Source organism: Vitis vinifera, chromosome 3, assembly GCF_030704535.1.
Source record: "Vitis vinifera cultivar Pinot Noir 40024 chromosome 3, ASM3070453v1".
NCBI classification, from domain to species: Eukaryota; Viridiplantae; Streptophyta; class Magnoliopsida; order Vitales; family Vitaceae; genus Vitis; species Vitis vinifera.
Window position 1 is genome coordinate 9234591 of NC_081807.1, and position 9900 is coordinate 9244490.

Below are 9900 nucleotides of genomic sequence, written 5' to 3' on the forward strand. Positions count from 1 at the left end.
TTCATCTTTGGTTCTTGGAGTTTTGAAGGGTGATGCAGAAATTAAATTATTGTCAAAATTAAATTGATGATTATTTAAGGGTGGTTGTGAACCTAATTCTGAAGTTATTGTTAAAATTCTTTTTTGAATATTTTCTGAGTGTTTTATTGCTAATTGGTGTCTTTCTTTATCTCTTAAAGTTATAATTTGTTTTCTTTGTTTTTTAAGTTTGAAAAACCAATAGAAAAAAGGAATTGTAATTTTTTTTTGATTCATATATTTTTCATATTGTTTTTTTAATGCATTTCTAGTTTGAGGAGGAAATGTTTGAAAATAAGCTCTTTTAGTATTATTATAAGGGGCAAAATAATATGATTTTATCCATTCTACATTAGGAGTAAAATGAGTCTTTTTATAATTTTTCTTATGAATAATATTGACTTGGTTATGATACATATCCGAATGAGTAGGTGACGCAGGAGGAGATTTTTGTTGCTGATATACAGGAATAGGAATTTTTTGAGTAAAATCAACACCATTTAGACTAGGATTTGAAGTAGAAGGTCTTGTAGATATAAATCTTGATTAAATGAATATCTGAAAGCTGAACTAAATTCTACTTGAATAGTACCATCTATATGTTGTATAATTTTTTAAGGAGTTGTAGAGTTAAATCTTTTAATTCTCATTGACCTCTTTGAGTAATTTCATTCCATTTTAATTTTTTAGGATGAGTATTATTAGGATTATATTGTAATAATAATATTTCATCTTTGACAAATTGACATATAGTTTTAGGATTTAATTGGGTTGTCATGACTTTATAATATATCCTATAAATTATTGCTATAGTTTGAGCTTCTTCTACAAAATTCATATTTTTGGTTTTAATGTTTAAGGTTAAACTTTAAAGAATACTTGGGTCATTTATATTCATGGAAAAGTTTGGAAAACAATTAAAATAAATGGGACCATTGGCAAGGTTTGAATCAATCATGCTAAGGATGGAATCAGTAAATCTTGTTGACCTAACGTCTCTTAAACAAACAAAAACAAGAATATCTAGACCTAAACGAAACAAAGGTTTTATGGCAACTTGAACTAATCCTATATGAATATAATTAAATTTCTTCCTATGATGATTAATAGTGTTTTGACTCAATAATTGAAGACTTTCTAAATTTTGATTAAGAGATATAGTTTTTTCTTCAGTTTTAATTGAATAATTTTGACTAATTTCGAAATTTCCTTGTTGATATATTGTATTAATTTTCATGTGAGGAATTGACCAATTATGTAATTGATTTTCTATTTGTGCTATATTTATTTCTTGACTATTAACAATATTTTATGCAAGTGATGTGTATGCAGAATTATCTGATGAAGATGCAGAACTATCATTAGACCTAAGAGATCTGGAAGAACTACCTCTACTTAATCTCCTTATAATATTACTCATTGTAATAGAAAATAATCACAATTTTATTCTTAATCAATTCAGATAATTTCTTGAATAGGGACCACCACAAGCGGATCAACACGAGACTTACGCTCCTTCTGCCCTTAAACACCGCTATCACAAGCTGACCAATCCGTTCACAGGAAATTCAACCCGAACTAAGTCAGGACTAAATTTGTGATTAATAACTGTTTCAACTCGTAACACCACTCGGTTCTCAAGCAGAACGTGGCTCTGATACCATTTGCACTTAGTACATACAATAGTTCATGCATGCAATAATTAATTTTATCTACCAATCCGTTCACAGGAAAGTCAACTCGAACTAAGTTAGGACTAAATCTGTGATTAATTACTGTTCCAATTCGTAACACCACTCAGTAATCAAGCAGAACGTGGCTCTGATACCATTTGGTGTTATGAGTTGGAACAGTAATTAATCATAGATTTAGTCCTGACTTAGTTTGGGTTGAATTTTCTATGAACGGATTGGTTAGCTTATGATAGCGGCGTTTAAGGGCAGAAGGAGCGTAAGTCCCGTGTTGATCCGCTTGTGGTGGTCCCTGTTCAGGAAATTATCTGAATTGATTAAGGATAAAATTGTGATTATTTTCTATGACAATGAGTAATATTATTAGGGAATTAAGTAGAACTAGTTCTTCCAGATCTCTTAAGTCCCATGATAGTTCTGCATCTACATTAAATAATTCTGCATATGATTTAGAAAGATCTTCATATAAGATAATCAGCTTTGCTGCATCATTTTATAGTCATCACATAAAATTTAATATTTCAAAAATAGATGAAGAAATGAGTCAAATAGAAAACCAACTAAAAAATATGTCAAACTTTGTTTCGGAAATTCCTCTTTTTAAAGAAGAGTCTGAGTCAATTATTTTCTCTCATAATGAACCTCCTTTAAACATAAATATCATTAGAAAAAGAAATATTAAAAGAAATCATTTTGTTCCTGAAGTAGAATTGATCAAAGCAAATTATTTTTCTCCTGAAAATACCAAAAAAAGAAATTATTTTCAACAACTTCCTCCTCAAGTTAGAAATGCTTTAAGAAAACAATACGAAAAATATATGCAACAAGTTAGGATGACTATTCCTTTTTTCCTTTGGTTTTTCAAATATAGGAAACCCCTTAAAAGAATTGCAACATTAACTTCAAGAAAAGCAATAGAAAATTCTCTACATAATAAAAAATTATTAGAGCAACAAAACTCAAATCCAGAAAAGTCAAGTAAAGAATCAAAAGAAGAGTCAAGTAAAACAAAATTTAATCAAATTTTGTTTTCTTCTGCCCCGGGAGAGGTGGAGGAATCAAATATAGAAGAAAAAACAATAAAAGAAATTAATGAAATACAAAAAATAGAAAATAAAGAAAAAACAAAAACAATAAATGTAATATCTTCAAAAGTAGATAAGCAAATATTTTTTGATGTTGTAGATAAAATTCAAGATGAAGAAACACAAAGAAACTATTTACAAAATTTTAAACATTTAATTCTCAATGAAGATTCAAATAAAATTCAAATTAAACCTACACAATATTCAATGGATGAAATTTATAATAGATTAAAAAAGACTCAAAGGCCAATAACTATTAAAGACTTGGAAGAAGAAATAAAAGAAATAAAAACTCAAATAAATCAATTAAAATTACAAAATGAACAAATAAAACTAGAAAACGAAATAATAAAACAAGAAAATGAGCAAATAAAACAAGAAAATGAACAAATTAGAAATGTAATACAATATAAACAAGATTTTGCTGAAACATCTGATAATCAAGATCCGGGAATAATAATACCTAATAAACAAACTCCTATAGAATCATTTATAAATACAATAATAAAAATAGGTTTTCAAAGATGGTATACAAATATAAAATTCATAGTAGAAGATTTTGAAATGGAAATAGTAGCATTAATAGACTTAGGAGCTGATATGAATTGTATCCAAGAAGGATTAATTCCTGTTAAATATTATGAACAAACAGGACAAGAACTTTTTGCTGCAAATAAAGGAAAATTAGAAATAGAATTTAAACTTCAAAATGTTCATATATGTTAAAATAATTATTGTTTTAGAACTCAATTTCTATTAGTACAAAATATGACTGAAACTTTAATCTTAGGAACTTCTTTTATTACATTACTTTACCCTTTTCAAGTAAATGATGAATGTGTCAAAACTACAATATTAGGAAACACCATATTTTTCCCTTTTATATATCCATTAACTAAAAAAGAAATACATCAAGTCCAAAGTGATTCAATAAATAAAAGAATAAATTTAATTCAAAGAAAACAAGCTCATATAAATTATCTATCAAAAGAAATTCAATATAAAAAGATAGAAGAACAACTTGTAGAAGAAAAGGTTCAAAAGAGAATAAAAGAAATCCAAGATCTTTTTCAAAAAGAAATTTGTTCTGATCTTCCAAATGCTTTTTGGTCCAAAAAGAAACATGAGATAAGTCTGCCTTACATTCAAAATTTTGATGAATCTAAAATTCCTACTAAGACTAGACCTATTCAAATAAATGAAAAACTTTTAGAATATTGTAAACAAGAAATTGATTCATTATTAAAGAAGAAATTAATCAGACCCTCAAAATCTCCTTAGAGGTGTGCTGCTTTTTATGTATAAAATGATGTTGAGATAGAAAGAAGAGCACCAAGATTAGTCATTAATTATAAACCTTTAAATAAAGTATTACAATGGATAAGATACCATATTCCTAATAAACAAGATTTACTCAAAAGACGACATAGTTCTGTAATTTATTCAAAATTTGATATGAAATCTTGATTCTGGCAAGTTCAAATTAAAGAAGAAGATTGATATAAAATTACTTTTACTGTCCCTTTTGGTCATTATGAATGGAATGTCATGCCTTTTGGTCTCAAAAATGCCCTTTCTGGTCTCAAAAATGCCCATTCTGAATTTCAAAATATTATGAATGATATTTTCAATCCTCATTTTCAATTTATGATTGTATACATTGATGATGTTTTAATATTTTCTGATTCATTAGAAAAACATTTTATTCATTTAAAGAAATTTTTTAATGTCATTAAAGCAAATGGAATGACTTGTTCTGCTCCAAAAATGAAATTATTTCAAACAAAGATTAGATTTTTAGGACATGAAAATTTTCAAGGAAAAACCAAACCTATTCAAAGGTCAATAGAATTTGCTGACAAATTTCCTGATGAAATAAAAGATAAAAAACAATTGCAAAGATTTCTAGGTTGTTTAAATTATGTTTCTGATTACTTCAAAGATTTGAGAAACATTTGTGAACCCTTATACAAAAGACTTAGAAAAAATGCACTTGCATAGACTGAGCATCATACTAATTTGGTCAAAGAAATTAAACAAAGAGTCAAACGTTTACCATGCATCAACATCCCTCATCCAAATGCATTGCTCATTGTAGAATCAGATGCATCTAATTTAGGTTATGGAGGCATATTAAAACAAAAATATAACAATTAAGTACATATAGTTAGATATCATTCAGGGATTTGGTTGGGCACTCAAATAAATTATTCAACTATCAAAAAAGAGGTTTTATCTATAGTTTTGTGTATTTCAAAATTTCAAAGTGATTTGATAAATAAAAAATTTCTTTTAAAAATTGATTGCAAAGTTGCAAAAGATATTTTACAAAAAGATGTTAAAAATTTAGTTTCAAAACAAATTTTTGTAAGATGACAAGCTTTACTTTCAAATTTTGATTTTGAAATTGAATTTATCAAAGGAGAGTTGAATTCCCTTCTTGACTTCCTTACTCGAGAGTTTTTGCAGGGTAAGGATCCTTCTCCATCATAATGGGCACTCTCGTTAGGCCTCAACTTCCTTCATCATCCAAGAAAACCAAAGCTTCATATGCCATGATTTCAAACTTTTCAAATGTTCGTCCTACTTTTCCATTACAAACATCAAATTCCTTTCAAGTTTTGAGTCCAAATTTTCCTCCTCTTTAACCTTTAAAAAGTTTTATTCAAGCTTCTAAATCAACCCCTAAAAATATTGATGTTCAGAGACAATCCAACCCTAACACTATTTCAACATTACCTTCTCTTTCTCAGTCTCCTTCTCCTTCCTTTTCTTATAGTCAATAAGTCAAAAAACCCAAAACCTTAGAAATTGCTTTCATTGAGCCAGAGTTCAATTATGAAGAGATTCCTGAAATTCTTCCCTATATCTTTCCTCAAGGAGTCAACTTCAATTCCAATGATCCTTTGAAAACTCGTCAATTTTATGAGTTCATCCTAGTGGACACCGATTCAGTTGAAATTACTCATAACACTGATAAAAACAATCCTCAGATGATTGCTTTTTCCAAATGTCAAATTCTCAGAGTCATGACCATTACTAATTGGAATAAAAAACCCTTCACTTGCAAGGCCTTTAGTCAACCTTTTCATCCCATGAGCTACAATTACATAGACTATATGGATGCTTGGTATAATATGTTTTATTTACAAAGCTATCAGCATTCTTGGTTCATCCAATTTTCAAGAAATTGTAATATCAAATTTCGTGCTTGGTTTCAAAAATGGTAGACTTTCTTTGGTCTATTAGACTCCATATTTCCTCCTGAAATTCTAGAAAAATTAAACTTCTATAAGAGCAAGACTTCATCTTAATCTATCACTCAACCTAGACTCCTGACTTTCTGTTCGAGATTAAGAATTCCATGGATTCTCTCATGGAATATTATCAAGAAGCAAGAGCAACCCCCTCCTTTTCCATTATCTCTTTCTAGAGAATTCAGCATCAAATGGTGGGACAAATTCAATCATGATTTTGTATGTCAATAGAAGATTTTGCAATTAATTTCAACAAGGCCAGGATCATCAAATTCAAAAGATTCAACTAGTTCTTCTTAAGGACTGACTCAAGAAGAATTCCTAACTTTGAAAAGCAAAAGTCAAGCTTCATTAGCAGCCGCTACTGATTTAGAGCAATATCATCTAGGACTCATTCAAACCCTCAAACAGTTTGGAGATCAAGAAAATGAAGAAACTGAAGACACAGTTTTATTAGATGATTCATATGTAGACCCTAAGTAATCCTTTACGGAGAACTTATGGGTCAATCCAGGTAAAAGATTTTAAGAATCTTTTGTACATCTGTATCTTTGTAAATTTGTTCCCTTGTGTTTATCCAGTAAAAAGAAAAATTTTAAAAATTTAAAATTAAAAAAAAAGAAAAGAAAAAAGAAAAGAAAAAAGAAAAGAAAAAAGAAAAAAGAAAAAAGAAGAGAATAGTGTTTTTTGTCTTTCACCCTGACTCAAAAGTAACCAAATGACTCAAATGCAACATGATGGAAAAGAAAAGAAAAGACAGAAATGAGACAAGAAGAATAAACTTTCTGCAAACTTCATTCATTCTCCTGAAACCTAACCCATTTTATATTTTTATTTTAAAAATAATTTTTTTTTACATAAATGTCTTTTACTATTTCAAGTATTTACATATAGGTTTAAAAAAATAGTTATTTTTAGAGCAAGGAGTGAAAACATTTTTGTCAAAATAAGACTAGAAATGATTGAGGATTAAATTTCCAAAATTGGGTTTTGGATAACTTTTTAATCAAATAACCCATTTTTGAAGGTGGCCTAGGTTGGGTCCAAGCCCATGGGCTCCCTTTGACTGATCAATGGGCTTCTTGACCTGGGCCTGGCCTGGGCTTTAAGGTTTCCAACCCAACCAAGATGATCCACTCACTCTTTCTTGTATGATACCATAGTCATGTGGTGTATAACAATTGCTCACGTGTCAACCTCCAAGTGGGTATCAAAAAAATGAAAATTCATATTTTAAAAAAATAATATATAGCCCAGTGCAACTATGAAGTCTTTCCTTAATGAATAAATAAATAAATAAAAATTTAATTAATGCTATCTAATATTTAAAATAATATTTTGTAGGTTGATAGGTTGACTCAGTCTACGAAAAAATAGGATTAGGGCTTTACATTTTTTAATTTTTTTAATTATTTTTTCTAGTCGTACCAATCCACAACTTGTCATTTTTTTGTTGTAAGTTTCCATGACTCTCCCATTCATTATATCATGGTCTTAAAAAATGGCATTTTATTCCATAAAATAAAAAATAAAATTGTTTTTCGAAGTCTAATCAAATTTTGATACCACAAAACAAAAGATTATAATAATTAATACAATCAATGTGTTTGTCTATTATTATTATTATGATACAATAAAATATAATCTTATTATTTACAAAAAAAATCTTCAAAAGTTATTCTTTTAAAAATAAAAGTAAAATATTATTTTTAATCATGTGTAAGGGTATTTATGTCAATTCATTCTTTTTCATTCTTATTCTCATTATTACCAAATATTGAAAAGAAAACAAATATTCGTTTTAATCTTATGTTTTTGTATGTATCAAAACGCAAGAATTAGAATCATTGAATATATTTATATTTAAAAAATATATAAATAAAAACACAAATTAATAAATTGTCTCTAGAGATATTTAATTTCTAACATGTCCGTGAGAGATTAATTTACTTATTTACCCTCATACATCATAATAGACACGTGGCATATTCTTATAGAACCAACCTACCAAATTCAGGTACCGACAATAACAAATATGATTATTAGTTTAGATTAATTGGCATGTGAACCCTAATCAAGATTTAAGGTATCTATTTGCAATATTGAATGTATTTTTGATGGAACGTGAGGATGCCCTACTAATTAAAGGGGGAGTGGTCTCCATGATTAAGACCTTGAAGGAGAAAGTGTCCATTGCACCTCCATAAATTCTAATGATAGGCCTACAATGATGGTGAACTCTACAACCTTCCATTATTAATTGGTAATTTGGAACTCTCACCCAATATGGAAAAAATAAAAAATAAAAAAATCAATTTTTTTTGTTCGTTTCATTTAATCATCCATATTAGCTTATTCAAATTACAATATTTTCTTCACTTTTTTAGTTGCATCTCATAAATTGCAAAGAAGAGAAATTATAAGGAGTTTAAATATCCTTTTCTTTTATATTTTTATTTATTTTTTAAATATGAAAATTTATTAAAAATTTATTTATTTAGTTTTAAGTTTTAATAACAATGCTTCTGAAATATAAGAAATAAGAGGTTTGTTTTGCAACATTTTCAAAAGTTGTTTTAAAAAAAAAAAAGTTTTTGAAACAATTATATGATGTTTTCAATGAAAAATGTTTGTTTGATTTTTTAACATTAAATTATTAAATTTTATATATACATTTATTTTAAATTATTCTTCATATTTATTCTAATATTTCTTAAAATGACTTTAAAAATAACTGAAAATAACTAAAAAAATATTATAAAAATTATTATTGAATGTACTTTTTTATTTTTTATTCTCAAAATACAAAAAAAATTGTTTGTGAGAGCAATTAATAAGATATTGAATTGTGAAGCCTGAATTAGTTTTGTTGTGTTTCGCTCAAGATGTCGAAGGTTGAGTTGTGCAATCGGCTTGTAAGAGTCAAACTCCCCACCACTAAACTCACAAGGATTAAGTTGTCCGGTTAGCTCACGAGGATTGAAAGGGGTGGTGTGTCCTAGACATTTTTTTTTTATGTGATAATTGACAAGTTTGTTCCTATTATATATTTAACTTTTTTTATGTTTACAATTTTGTTTTTAGAAAGTGTGATTACAAGTGACAGATGTTTTTCAAAAACTTCACTATTGTGAGTCTTCTCATTTTTTTTATTAGTAAATTATTATTGAGTGTTAATGCACTCTTTTGATATAAGAATCTTATTAATTGTCAAACCATGTTAAAAAAATTTCTTTTTTTCTTTATTTTTTGTCCATAGTGTTAACAAAAGAGATACTAGAGTTCCAAGTAAACTTCCATGTTTAAAACTAAAAGGGAAAAATATAATTGAACTCATAAAAGAAAATATATAAAAATAGAAAATAAATAAAATACCTTTTTTTATTCGTATAATCGGATAACCACGCATGTGATACAATATATATATATATATATATATATATATATATATATATATATATATATATATATAGAAGATATAGTAGCTCCTCGCACCTTCTTTTGGCAAGGACACAAGACAAACGACCATGACAAAGGGGGACCCAAATTTTTGTTGGTGTGCACTTTTCAATACCTAAATGAAAAGACTCATGCTCCAATCATTTGTTATCGGTAAAAAAATGTTTTTTTAAATAAATTTTAAATTACCTGTTTCGGACACATTAAAAAAAAAACATTAGACAAATGTTAAATTTTTTCAAAAACAAAATTCTATTTATAAACTTAAAAATGAAACACAATTAGGGATGATGATTGGGCGGGGATGGGTTGCCCCATCCTAACCCCGCCGCATTTATTTAAAGATGTCATCTCGTTAAAAAATTAAACAGCAAATGGGTATGCAAATTT